At 38.7% G+C, this 12158-nt stretch overlaps 1 protein-coding gene across 2 annotated transcripts in view; it reads right to left on the reverse strand.

Annotated features, from left to right (window-relative positions):
• rab6ba (RAB6B, member RAS oncogene family a) overlaps positions 1-12158 on the reverse strand; it is a 74350-nt gene that overhangs the window by 61070 nt on the left and 1122 nt on the right. The gene's annotated exons all lie outside the window — the stretch shown is intronic.

Raw genomic sequence — 12158 nt, forward strand, 5'->3', positions numbered from 1 at the left:
TCCTAACCTATTTGCAAATCAAGATTGTTTAAACTAATGTTGATTTTGCCACTTTATGAGTTATTATAGCTACATGCAGCACTGTAATGCATCAGGAGCGTGAGGTTTGGACAGAGAAAACAGCCATTATGTTTTCCAAGACAAGTAATACAATCAGGAACACACTTAGTGTTTAAAGCTCCTTTACCTGACTCTGGCAAATGTCCAAACGGGTAATTCCATATAAAATTAAGCAAACGTGAAGAGACCCACCTGACTCCTTTAAAATTAGCTGATTCTGAATATGTTAAAAACTAGTTTTGACATAGAAGGAATTACAGCTTGAAGATGAGCCTGGTATCCAAATGTAAGAAACCAAAAGCACTTGTTTTGATCAGCCTCCTCCTCAAGTGAACCAAAAATGCCCTTTCTTACGTTTTCTCCAGTGAATTACCAAAAACAGATCCAACATCAAACAAAGTAGCTTGTTTGTCATATTTGTATTTAATTAATGATCATTTAGAAGTCATTCGTTCAAATTTTTATCGCAATTAATTGCAAATGTAAAAGTGAAATGAGGTCAAAGTGGTACGCAGGGGTTAAAGAATGTAGGACATCTTGAGTTTGTTTTCAGCAAAAGCTTCAGATTTTTTTTTGCTGGCTCAGAACCAGCAGTTTGTAACAAAATGTAGCTTTGATATTTGGAAACTGAGCACAGCAAAGAAATGCTGACTCAGGGCTAATCACAGGCTATGAAATTCGAGTCAGATTTACCTGCAGTAGAAACAAAACAAGCATTGAAGCCAGTGTGTTTCAGATCAAGGATTGCCTTTGCAAAAAAAAAAAAAAAAACAGAGAGAGAGAGAAAAGACTTGAAACTAGGTCTGAAGACAGCTTCCTGTCCATGAACAGAAAGACAAAGTGAGCTCTGCAGAGGGATGTGGAAAGGGAGAAAGATAAAGGATAAATACAACAACACATAGTAATACTGTAACTAATATGCAAAGATAGGTACCAAATAATCATAAAACCACTGCTTGGAATATTTTAATTACTTACACCTTTCTGTAACCTGGCTGGAACCAGTTTTACTCAGCAGTCTGTGTTACGGTCATTATAAAACTCAAATATGCTTTGTAGCTCCATACAGACTTTTTAAGCAAAAATTGCTCAAAAATGGCTTATTTGGTAGTAAAGGTTGCGACACCTGCTATAGACAAATTACAAAACTTAGTTAAAAAAGAAGATTATGGCTATCTGTTCAGCTCATCAACACTAGACCTAAACACTAGACCCAAACTCCCTAGAAGCTTTGGGAGATGATTATGATTTTTTTGAGTTCTTTCTTCCTGTTTTTTGTAACATTTAAGTTTTTGGGTCCTATTGTTGTTGGTCTAATCTCCCCGGTGTTTTTTGCTGATTCATTCCCTGGCTCCCTGTGTCCACATTTGCATGTCTGTTTGTTCCCTGCCTGTATTGTTTGACATTTGCAACAACTCATTAAAGGTTTGCTTTTCACCTGTTTTTGTGTTCCTCGTGTCCTGCTTTTCTGATCCTCTCCACACCCATTTATGTCAGTTTTACTGCTTGGGTTTTTTAGGTTTTTTTACGATTTTTTTAGGGCTGGGTTTCTGCATTGCCTTCCTCTGCAAGTTGTCTTGCAGTGATTCATTTCTTTGCCCGCTGAGTTAGATTTAATGCTCCCTACTATGTTAAACTGCAGTGATGAATGTTCAGCTTGCCTCCACTCTATAAATCCCTGCAGGACCTTCTGCATGTTGCTCACACTGGCATCTCAATGAGACAATATATTCCTGCAGTCACATCTACTATATTAATCAGTGCTTGAAAACATTTGTTATTCTAGAATTGATAAAAAGGTTTAAAAACCCCATTAGTCAAAGAGGGAAAAAAAACCCCACCACGCCTTGCATCCCTTTAGCGCAGGTCAAATGAAGGCTTCAGCAGGATGCATTCAGCCCCATGATGAGGACTCATCTGGGAAGCTGGAGAAAGGGTAAACACCGATGGAGACCTGCTGAACTCAGTCAAGTGTCACACCCCATGCCGGGTAAATGACAGCCTTCCTCCACAGCGGGAATTTTATTCACCAAGCCGTTCTGTTTGAGCAATTGGGATTAAGTTGAAATGGGATTCTCTGCCTTTCTCCTTCAAAAGATCTCACATTAAGCAAGAACCCAATCTGTCTCTAAGACACACAATTTAGAGAGAACAGTCTGAAAACAGCTTCTCTGCCTGAATAATGTCAGGCACTTTCAAATGTTCCTGGATCCTTGTTAAACTTGATCTCTAATACAACAGGGTAAGACGTTAGATTTGTAGAAGAGCAGCACCCACGCCCGCCGCTTTATCTTTGTAAAAGTGTGTCGTCAGATACATCCTAAATCTTCCCCTCACACACTAAGAGGGTGAACTGAATCAGATGCTTTCTCTACATCACTGCATGGGCAGCACACACATTTGTTTTATTCTGGGCAGAGTGAATAAGTGAGGCAGTGCTTTTCCCATGGGCCTGTGAGAACACACCCGCTCAGCTGTGCAGCATAAGTACTGTACACAGAGCTACCATTGCTCTGCTTGGTATTCTCTGACTGCAAACCAACCACTGCAGAACTGAAAACACTTAGACAAACATTAAAATTACAGTTTGGAACACAAAAAACAGCTATCAACATAATATCAGACCCCTAATTATTTTTATTATTATTTTTGAAACATTATGGTATGCACTTACAAATGTGTTGCAGCAGACATAAGCACTTAAGACAATGCTGGTTAGGCAAGGTGAACAATGTCTGAGCGGCAAAAACAGCACTTGCATCATAGTCAGTATAAAGGTGGGTCTGAAAAATGAGACCTGCCTTTTTTTTTTTTTTTTACCATGGTCACCAGGGGCACCTCTCCTTAGGGTTGTGTAGAAGTCTATGGGCAGACGATGGTTGGTCCAGGAAGAGTGCAAAAACGTAAAATATTTTCAGATAGAGTGGAAGCCACAGATTGAAGACTTTCAGCACAGAAAAGACAGCAAGCACATGAAATGAAATGTAAATTTCAGTCAGGTCCATGCAACTTGGAAAGGTGTGTTGGTCATTCAAGGCGTAGTTCACATGGATGAAGGGATTTGATAGATAGGCACCAAAGATTAGTGTCACATCTCAGTTTCTAAACAAATGCTTGACATCATTACAATTTCCATCTCTACTTCTCAGTCATGGCGTAGACTAATGGCCAGAGAAGTGTTTTTGTGGAACATAAAAACGATACATTAAAGTTGTCCCGTGCTGGCTAAATGAACTCTGTCTCACTGTAGTAAAGGTCAGAGAAAAATGCAAGAAGATTATTTTAGGAGAAATTCTGCCTGAATTGTATCCAGCAGTAAAAGTAAAATGTTGTATTGTTGTTACCCTGCCAGGCGGGCAGACAGCACAAACACCCAAGTTTGTGAATGTGATAACTCAAGAAGCTCACCTAGGATTTTTAAATTGTTACCACAGATGCATCTACTGGGAGGTTGAGGTGTAGCAATGGCAGCCACTATTATTTTTTTTTATTTTTTTATTTTTTTTTTATATATATAATTTCTTGCAGTGTTTTTAATATAAATACAAGAATGTGGTTCAGTTTCACTTTGTCAAAGTGGTTTTCTATCTTTTTTCATTATCCGTCCATCCAGCCATCCATTCTTTTCTGCTTATCCATTTCAGGGTTGTCAGTTTTGACCCAGTATTTTGAGTTTTCATGTTTTGGTTTGATTTTGTATTTTTTTGTTATCTCCTTGATCTATTTGATGATGATGTTCTATGTTCCAGCTTATTCTGGTTTATTTTTAGTTCTGCCCGTGTTAAGTCTGGGTTTCCTAGTCTGCGTCCTTGTGTATTGTTTCCTGTTTTATTTTGAAGGATTGTGTCTTATATCAGTGTGTCCAGCTTTGCTCCTCCTGTCTCGTTAGCCCCAATTTCTCCCAGCTGTGTCTCCCTCCTGTTACCCATTCCCTGATTACCACCCTGTGTATATTAGCCCTGTGTTTTCCTCAACCCAGTGTCGCGTCGTACCCTCAGATCCTGCCTGTGTGGTCCTGCTTGGTTTCTGTTTTTGTTTCATGCCAGCAATAAAAGCTGTGGTTTTGAGTTACATTTTGTCTCGGAGTCCTGCATTTGTATCCACATTTCCACCTGCCCGCACACTGAGCCCTGACAATATGGCAAGAGAATATATATTTGGATACAGAGTGCCATCACTTTCTCATTTTATCCTATAAATTTGGTCATTTGTGTATGAATTCCTGAGTCATGTCCATAAACATTTTTTCTAAGGGAACATGTCTTCTTTTGAAAATCTAGCCAGTTCATTCTTGAGTGAGCATTTGTGCCACATATGAAGAAATTCCCTGAAGGCGCTATACGAGTGAGACAGAAGAACAACCACATAAAAAACCATATGCCCTCCGTCCATGGTTATCACCAGAATGAAAGCATAAAACAGGTAATGAGGCCCAGCTGCTTGGAATATTAAAAAATAACAGTCTGCATTGTTGCCCTAAAGCCACAGATAAAGGGACTAACTTAGACTATTAATGGCCAGCTGAACTGATCAATAGCAGATCAAAGCTATCAGGGAGTCGTTTCCCTCAATCCGTAAGAGAAGAACACTTTCTGGGAAGATGCAATTAGATGTGAAATGAAAGAAGAGCAGCTATCTTTAGATGGAGGTAGATTGGCAGATACTACAGCAAACACAGATGCTACTCAGGGAATGAAGACTAGACAAAATGCCAGTGTTGAACAGCCAATCTGCAGTTCCTCAATCATAGAAAACGCTACAAGCTCAGTCTCCAGCTACTCATTTTTAATGATTCACTTTTAGAATAGGAGGCGGTGGGAGAGGCTGAAATCCCAAAACAGCAGCTCCTCTTTACATTTAAAGACTCCAGAGATTTAAAGCTGTATTTATCCTTTACATTCTTTTAGTTAATGAGTTTTACTCAAATTTGTGAATCTCAAAGGAGATGATGGGGAGTTAAATCAAACCCAGCGGGACCTCGCCTGTTCTGTTCCACCCATCACTCACTTGAGGCCGTCTAGTCTTACACACTCTTGCACAACATGAAAGATTTTGTTTTGACTAACTTTGGAGATGGCAGTGGATTTAAAGTTGTCTAGGAATGACTTTTGCAATACTAATGAAACATGTTTGTAGGTGAAGCATCAAATTATCTTTCAAAACAAACTAATGTGGATCATCTGGTCTCAGGTGTTGTTTTTGCAGAAGGTGGGTTTGTCTCTGTTCATCTAGAACTCAGTAAGATTTTTGACTGAACACAATGTAACCTCCATCGTTTCAGTTTTATTGTCTTTATCTTCACTAACCCCCCAAAACAGAGCCACAGTTTTCTGGCTCCATTCAATTCTAAAGTTATAGCTCCATGTTTGTAGAAATCTATAGGTTAGAAGATGATCTCTGGTATCTATGAATTTTACATTTTTAAACTTACTTTCTTTCAGATGCTCAACAACTTATCGTACAGCCCCAGTAACAGGTCAAATGGGAATATGAAATTTGACACTGGTTCATAGAATCAGTAAAAACTAAGCAAGCCTGTCATTTCTAAGTATATTGAAATATTGATTTTAAGAAGGTGACTGGCTCCTTTCTTCTGGGGCTCTATTTTAAACTCAAAGCACTGCAGTGCAGAAAGCAGAGCGAGCTATAACTACTAGAGGGGAAGATTTCTGAACAGGGAAGTTACTTTTAATCACCTGTAGGTGTTTTCTTTAATTTTAAGTTTTAAGATTAGATTTAAGATTAGTTTTAAGATTAGGCTTAAAACCTTCCTTTTTGCTAAAGCATATAGTTAGGGCTGGACCAGGTGACCCTGAATCCTCCCTTAGTTATGCTGCAATAGATGTAGGCTGCCGGGGGATTCCCATGATGCATTGAGTTTTTCCTTTCCAGTCACCTTTCTCACTCACTATGTATTAACAGACCTCTCTGTATTGAATCGTATCTGTTATTAATCTCTGTCTCTCTTCCACAGCATGTCTTTATCCTGTCTTCCTTCTCTCACCCCAACCGGTCGCAGCAGATGGCCGCCCCTCCCTGAGCCTGGTTCTGCCGGAGGTTTCTTCCTGTGAAAAGGGAGTTTTTCCTTCCCACTGTCGCCAAAGTGCTTGCTCATAGGGGGTCATATGATTGTTGGGCTTTTCTCTGTATCTATGAAGCGCCTTGAGGCGACATTTGTTGTGATTTGGCGCTATATAAATAAAATTGAATTGAATTGAATTGAAATTTATTTATTATTTTTTTAAAATCCCATGAGTCACTCCCACCACTGAAAATTCAATAGATTATTAACTATTCCTACTATTAGACCGGCGGGGGTATTTTGCAGCTTGAAATTACGGTGCTAAAGCCGGATAAATAAAGATTATTTGTGTTTGCAAAGGTGTTACATAAAGTTTTAAGGAGCTGGAACATTTGTGACGACAGGAATACAACAAAGTCGACCCACGCTAAAAGCACACACATTATCCACATATTTCATCTACCACCTCCTCTGATTCACAAAGCGAGAATTTCCCATCAGCTGATAAATGTATGAAACCCGGATTTGCCAACGTTTGAATCAGCTCTGAGGCCATTTACTGCATGGCTACCATTTACATTCAAATGTTTTATATTCTCTATACTCCTGACAAGAATGAGCCTCTTGCATATTTTACCTTTATAGTATTTATGGGATATAGCATACAGTAAAAATCTTTCCTACCATAAATGTCTCTGTCTGCTTCCATAGATTTTCAAGTTTTTTGCAGGAATGGTACCAATTTTATGGCGAGGACAATGAAAAGTTGTGTAACATACGTTTTTTTCACATCATTAGTGCAATTCTAATCACTACATTTGCTCACTCAAATTTTTTTAAAATATTCAAACATCTACAAACCAGATGTTTATTCAGATTTACTTTGAAATTGAAGCATGGCAACAACAAAGGATGAAAAACAGCATGACTATGATGACTTGAATGTAGTCTGTTGTTGAAAAAAGCACCACAGAGTCAGCAGCTGTTTATATTTGTGTTAAAATGATATCAGCAGACTGTAACACATAATTCACTCAAATGTGCACTATTGAAAGAAGCAACAGAGAAGGATGTACAAAATAAATGTCATTTGCTCATATAGTTCATGTTCTTTACTAAAAATGTTGAAAGGAATGACATAAGAAACATTTTAGAAGAAAATGTTCTTATAAGAACACTTTTAGAATATCATATCATGGATAAAGGAAAAAGTATAGATAGGATAAACACCAAAAGAGGCATTAGAAAAGTATTCCTGCATAGAATAATTAAGAAATTGGTTAATGAAATTCCCCATTTGTTCACATTAAGGTCAAGTGGTTGAGTGTTAAAGGTACACAAAATCAGAAATAATAAATATTTAAAAATACCATGAAATTGGTGCAAATAGAAGCCATCAAACCAAGAACAGGAGCCAAAACTGAGCCACAGGCAATAAAGCTAAAAAAAAAACATTACAGTGGTTTGACTTGCCTGTTCTTGCTACAGACTTTTTTGCACTACCTTCTGCTTGTCATTGTGCAGAGTATGCACAACAAGCTGTATGTTATTGACACGTGTGAAATACACGGTTTGTGGTTTCAGAACCTGAAAGTGAGAAATTGTTGGCTGGTGTACGGCAGTCTGTTGTGAGCCTAACCCCAGAGTTTCATTTGCTCAGAAAGCTGTTTCCTCGAGACATACTGATTGATGCATTAGACAACTAACTGAGCCCTACTTTGGAGCATGTCGGTCCAGTGATTCAGGAGTATTTTGAAGCCAGCGCTGGTTTGTACAGTGGTAATCTCTGTGCAGCAAAGGGTAGAAGATGGCATTTTGATTCAGTGAGCAAAAGCTCATGGCGGCCAAGAGGATGTGTCTTCCAAATATATTCCCATCTGTTTGTCTGGGGTGAAATGAAGCCTTCAGCCAGGGGATTAGCTCCAAACAATTGGCTTTTACAAAGTACCATGTAGTATTGCTCCTGTGAAAACACGCCTAAGGCACAATACTCATAGCCCAATAAATGCAGATCAGTAATCTGAGGTGTTCTAACAAAGACTTGGTTGATTGCACTCAGGCTGGAACGGGTAAAAAGTGGTTGCCACCAGGAGTGTGGGTGCGCATACTTGGAAACAGCTGATTGGCCTGCTTAAAGCCCTCAGCTTTGTCAAGGAAATCTTTAGCCAACCTTCTTTGTGCACGGAGTGTAGAAAACACCTAAAGAAGTATGGCTTCCTGACAGCTCATTTCACATTCTGCCTCCTGCTTCCACCCACTTAATGTAGAGCCTCCACCTCTGACGTTAGAGGATTCTTTTATGAAAAACAGAACATCGTGCCATCTTTCCCTTTATAGACATTTTTCAGCCACGTCCACCATTATGGGGCCTTCACTGTACACAGGGACTCTCAACTCAAAAAGAACATAAGGGGTGTTTTTTTGTGACATACTTCAGTCCAGTCGTGTATATTAATAAAAGATAGCGGCTGAGCTGACGGGATTCACGCCCGCCTGGGCACCAGCTGCAATTATAGTCGACATGTCAGAGACACCCAGCTCCACCGGAGATGAGGCTGCCGCTGCTGCTGTCTGGATGGTTGACAAATAAAGTCCTCTCGCACTGATAACAGGAACACACTTAACTCCCCAAGAATAGATGTACAGACCTGCTGGGTCTCCAGTGGAATTCAGAATCAGGATTTCTCCTGAATCAGAATGGGTATTTGGAAGGGGGGTCAACATGACTGGTCTCCACATATTAAAAGCAAAGAGTCTATGTTACTGTATTTGACAGAAAACTATTAATTTTTCTTTTATATCTGGCCATTTCATAAAGAATGTCTTTAAAAGTAATTTTATTTTAAAAAAAAAAAATGATGCCCTTTCATTGGCACACTCTTAAACTTTTTTGAGGGGTAAGAAAACCCAAAGAATGAGACCAACTAAAGTACCTTTAGACCACAACAAAGTTGCTATGTTATGGCAAAAATCTTAATCTAGGCTGCAAAAAAGGGCCATAACAGACATGCTAACATCAGCCAAAAGAAATAGTTGGATTTGATCCTGAAAACTATAATCTCCCCAGCAAGTCCTGGTCTGACCCCTCCAAGACATGCCTGAAACACCTCGCATAGGAAGTCTCCATGAGGTATCCCAGTCAGATGCCCAAACAACCTCAACTGGTTCCTTTTGATGGGAAGGAGCAGAAGTTTTACTCTGAGTAGTAAATTGACAGCTTTGCTTTTAAGCTCATCTCTCTCTTTACCACAACAGATCGGTCCCAATCCATCTTCAATCTCACGCACCTTTTCCCCTTAACTAATGAACACGACCACCAGATACCAAAACTCTTCCACTTGGGGCAGTAACTTGCCCAGAGTGGGAGCTCCACGCTCAGTCATTCGCAAAGATGTAATCTTGAAGCCACCAAAGTAGACACCACAGGTCACAGGTCGGGCTATATAGAAGCTAACTTGGTTTTATAACAACTCATTGGCAAAATCAAACTTAAATTAAAATCAGATTAATGATCCAGCACTACTGACAAACCCACATGGCTGTTTTACAAACATTTATCTTGCTAATAAAAGTTTGCAGGAGTCTCCTTAATCACCTGAAAGTGAGCAGTTATTATAGGAAATGCTGAGTCTAAAATCCTTTATGTATCACAGGAGCTGAACACAAAACCCAGCAAATCCATTGGTGTGCATGTGTAGCATAAAATAAGTTTCACCGCAATAGAGCAAAAACAGAGAAATGCTGATAAATGCAGTCTTGCTGTTCGCCAGTGAGTAAACACCCTACAACGGCATTTATTAAGACCACGTGTTGGTGAGCAATGACTTCAAGCTGTAACAACAAGCTGAACAATTAGGAAATTTAATTACCAAGTGGCCCACTTTGCTTAGGATAAGAAATGTCCTTTATCAATAATTCAGGCCTATTGTTAGTTAGTTTTAGTGTATGTTCATGTACAGGGATTTTTCCTGGCTCAAACAGACCTTCGTTTGTTACCTTACATTTTAGAAATTTTTTGTGTGCACACTGTAAAAAATAATCTGCAATTCTAACAAGCAAACGAGATAAACTGATAAACAGGTAAAACACTTACAGTGAGATGAGATGCAATGATAGCTTAAATGCCATTTTTGCTTGCTTGCCTTCAGTAGCCTCTTTTATACACATCTTATTTGAACTATGAATCAATATGGGTTACACAAGCCTCAAATTAAGTTTTATACAGCACCCAAAGAGATAAAATAAAGATTTTATTTGTATTCATGTCTAAACGAATAAATTTACTGGATAACACATATGTCTCTCAGTGTGACCATAATTGGAATGTCAAAAGAATTCAGACGGCTTGTGGTTGGGTAAATACAGACAGTGCACACCCCTGATATTATGTTTATCCAGCCAAATAAATCCCCTTTGGCTTGCTTGGCACTTAATGTCATAAAATTGCCCAAGAGGAAAAAGCTAACTAGCAGGCGTATGTTGTACATTTTATATAAACTGCGTCTAATTTACTTTCATTTGCTGACGAGAGCACTGCGAGCCGACTGAGCAGGATGTGCTGTTGGTTTTATAAGCTAAAAAGGGAAATCTGAAGCATCACAATGCTTTGAAATCACTTGTAATTATCATTTTTCTCATTAGGCACACACCGCTGGTGCCTCGTGTAGGACAGTACCAAAAAATTCTGGATCCAAGGCACTAGAGAATAGCTGGACTCATAGATGAAAACACTTGTGTCAGTTGTTAACAGAGGGGGTTCCTCATAGACTGCATGTAAAGATGGATGCAGACACCTACCAAGCATTGTTTTCTAATGGCCAACAGGGGGCAATTGGCCCTTACTTCACTTTACCTATAGACCTAGTTTAACCTCAAGTTATCAGTTTTAGTAGCTAAACTCTTTCCCCCCCAGTAAAGATGATATTTGTCAACCTTACCAGTACCCTTAATGATGAGTTTTGACACCTCGGTATATATCAATAAAGATCTGGTTTAGCAACCATTAGAATAGATTCTGGGTTTTTCCACAGGTAGTATGAGTATGCTGTATAGGCGGAGATCACCCCCACTAATTCCTAAACACCAGTGCTTTTGTTCTGGAAGTAGACCTGAAATATGACAGAAAGTACTCAGTTCAGAAAAGAGAAATAAGGGTTAGCTGTAAACAGGGTCCAACGGAATAGAATTAAAGTGGCTTTCTTTGTTTTCTCATTCACTGTTTCTTTTATTTATAAAATATATTCCATACATTTTTCTTATTTCTAAATTTCTAGGAAGAAGTCAAATGAGCTGTTATTGTCACTTTGGACATTAAGTATCTCCATCAAGGCTTTAGTAGAGTTCCACAATAACAGCCTAAACTGAATATCATAATATTGAGTTCACGATTATTACCACAATTATTGATTGGTCATTGATGATTTTGGTGAAAAAAATAATCATAAACGTCTCTGCAGACAAGTGAGATGTTTATCCACCTGACTTAAGTGCATCTGCTAGAGCCAAACAAGAATCTTTCACATAATTCATTGTACCTGCGTCATGGATGATAATAAAACTCGACAGCTGTGAGATCCCACTCTGTTTCTCCTCCGTGAGGAGGTAACATCTTTTGTCCGGTTTGCTGACCCTTTCCCAGAAGTCCTTCATTACTCACTGTGGTTGCTGGACACACACAAGTGCTGCACAGTCTCGCATCTGAGAAGATGCTGGACGACTTACGTTAGCAATCACTGCATTGTTTTTCTTAGCCTTCATTATTTAGCAGTTGGGAGTGCGTTTTCAGGCAGACAAATAGAATGGAAAGGTGTGTATGTAAATATAAGCATATATTTAACCTTATAGGTTTTGATTTGTTGTTTCTAAAGCCTCAGATAATATATAATAATAAAATGCATAATAGCCTAAGCTTTAAAATGCATTTTTATGTCTAGCATTAGGACTACATATAACATATATACATGTAATTGTACATGTAATTGTTTGTACATTTGTGTTTTTAACGGATTTTTACATAAAGTGACTGGATAAAAAATGTTATATTATCTTTCACAGATAAAGACACAGTAAAGACATT

This window comes from Neolamprologus multifasciatus, chromosome 23 (assembly GCF_963576455.1).
Source record: "Neolamprologus multifasciatus chromosome 23, fNeoMul1.2, whole genome shotgun sequence".
NCBI classification, from domain to species: domain Eukaryota; kingdom Metazoa; phylum Chordata; class Actinopteri; order Cichliformes; family Cichlidae; genus Neolamprologus; species Neolamprologus multifasciatus.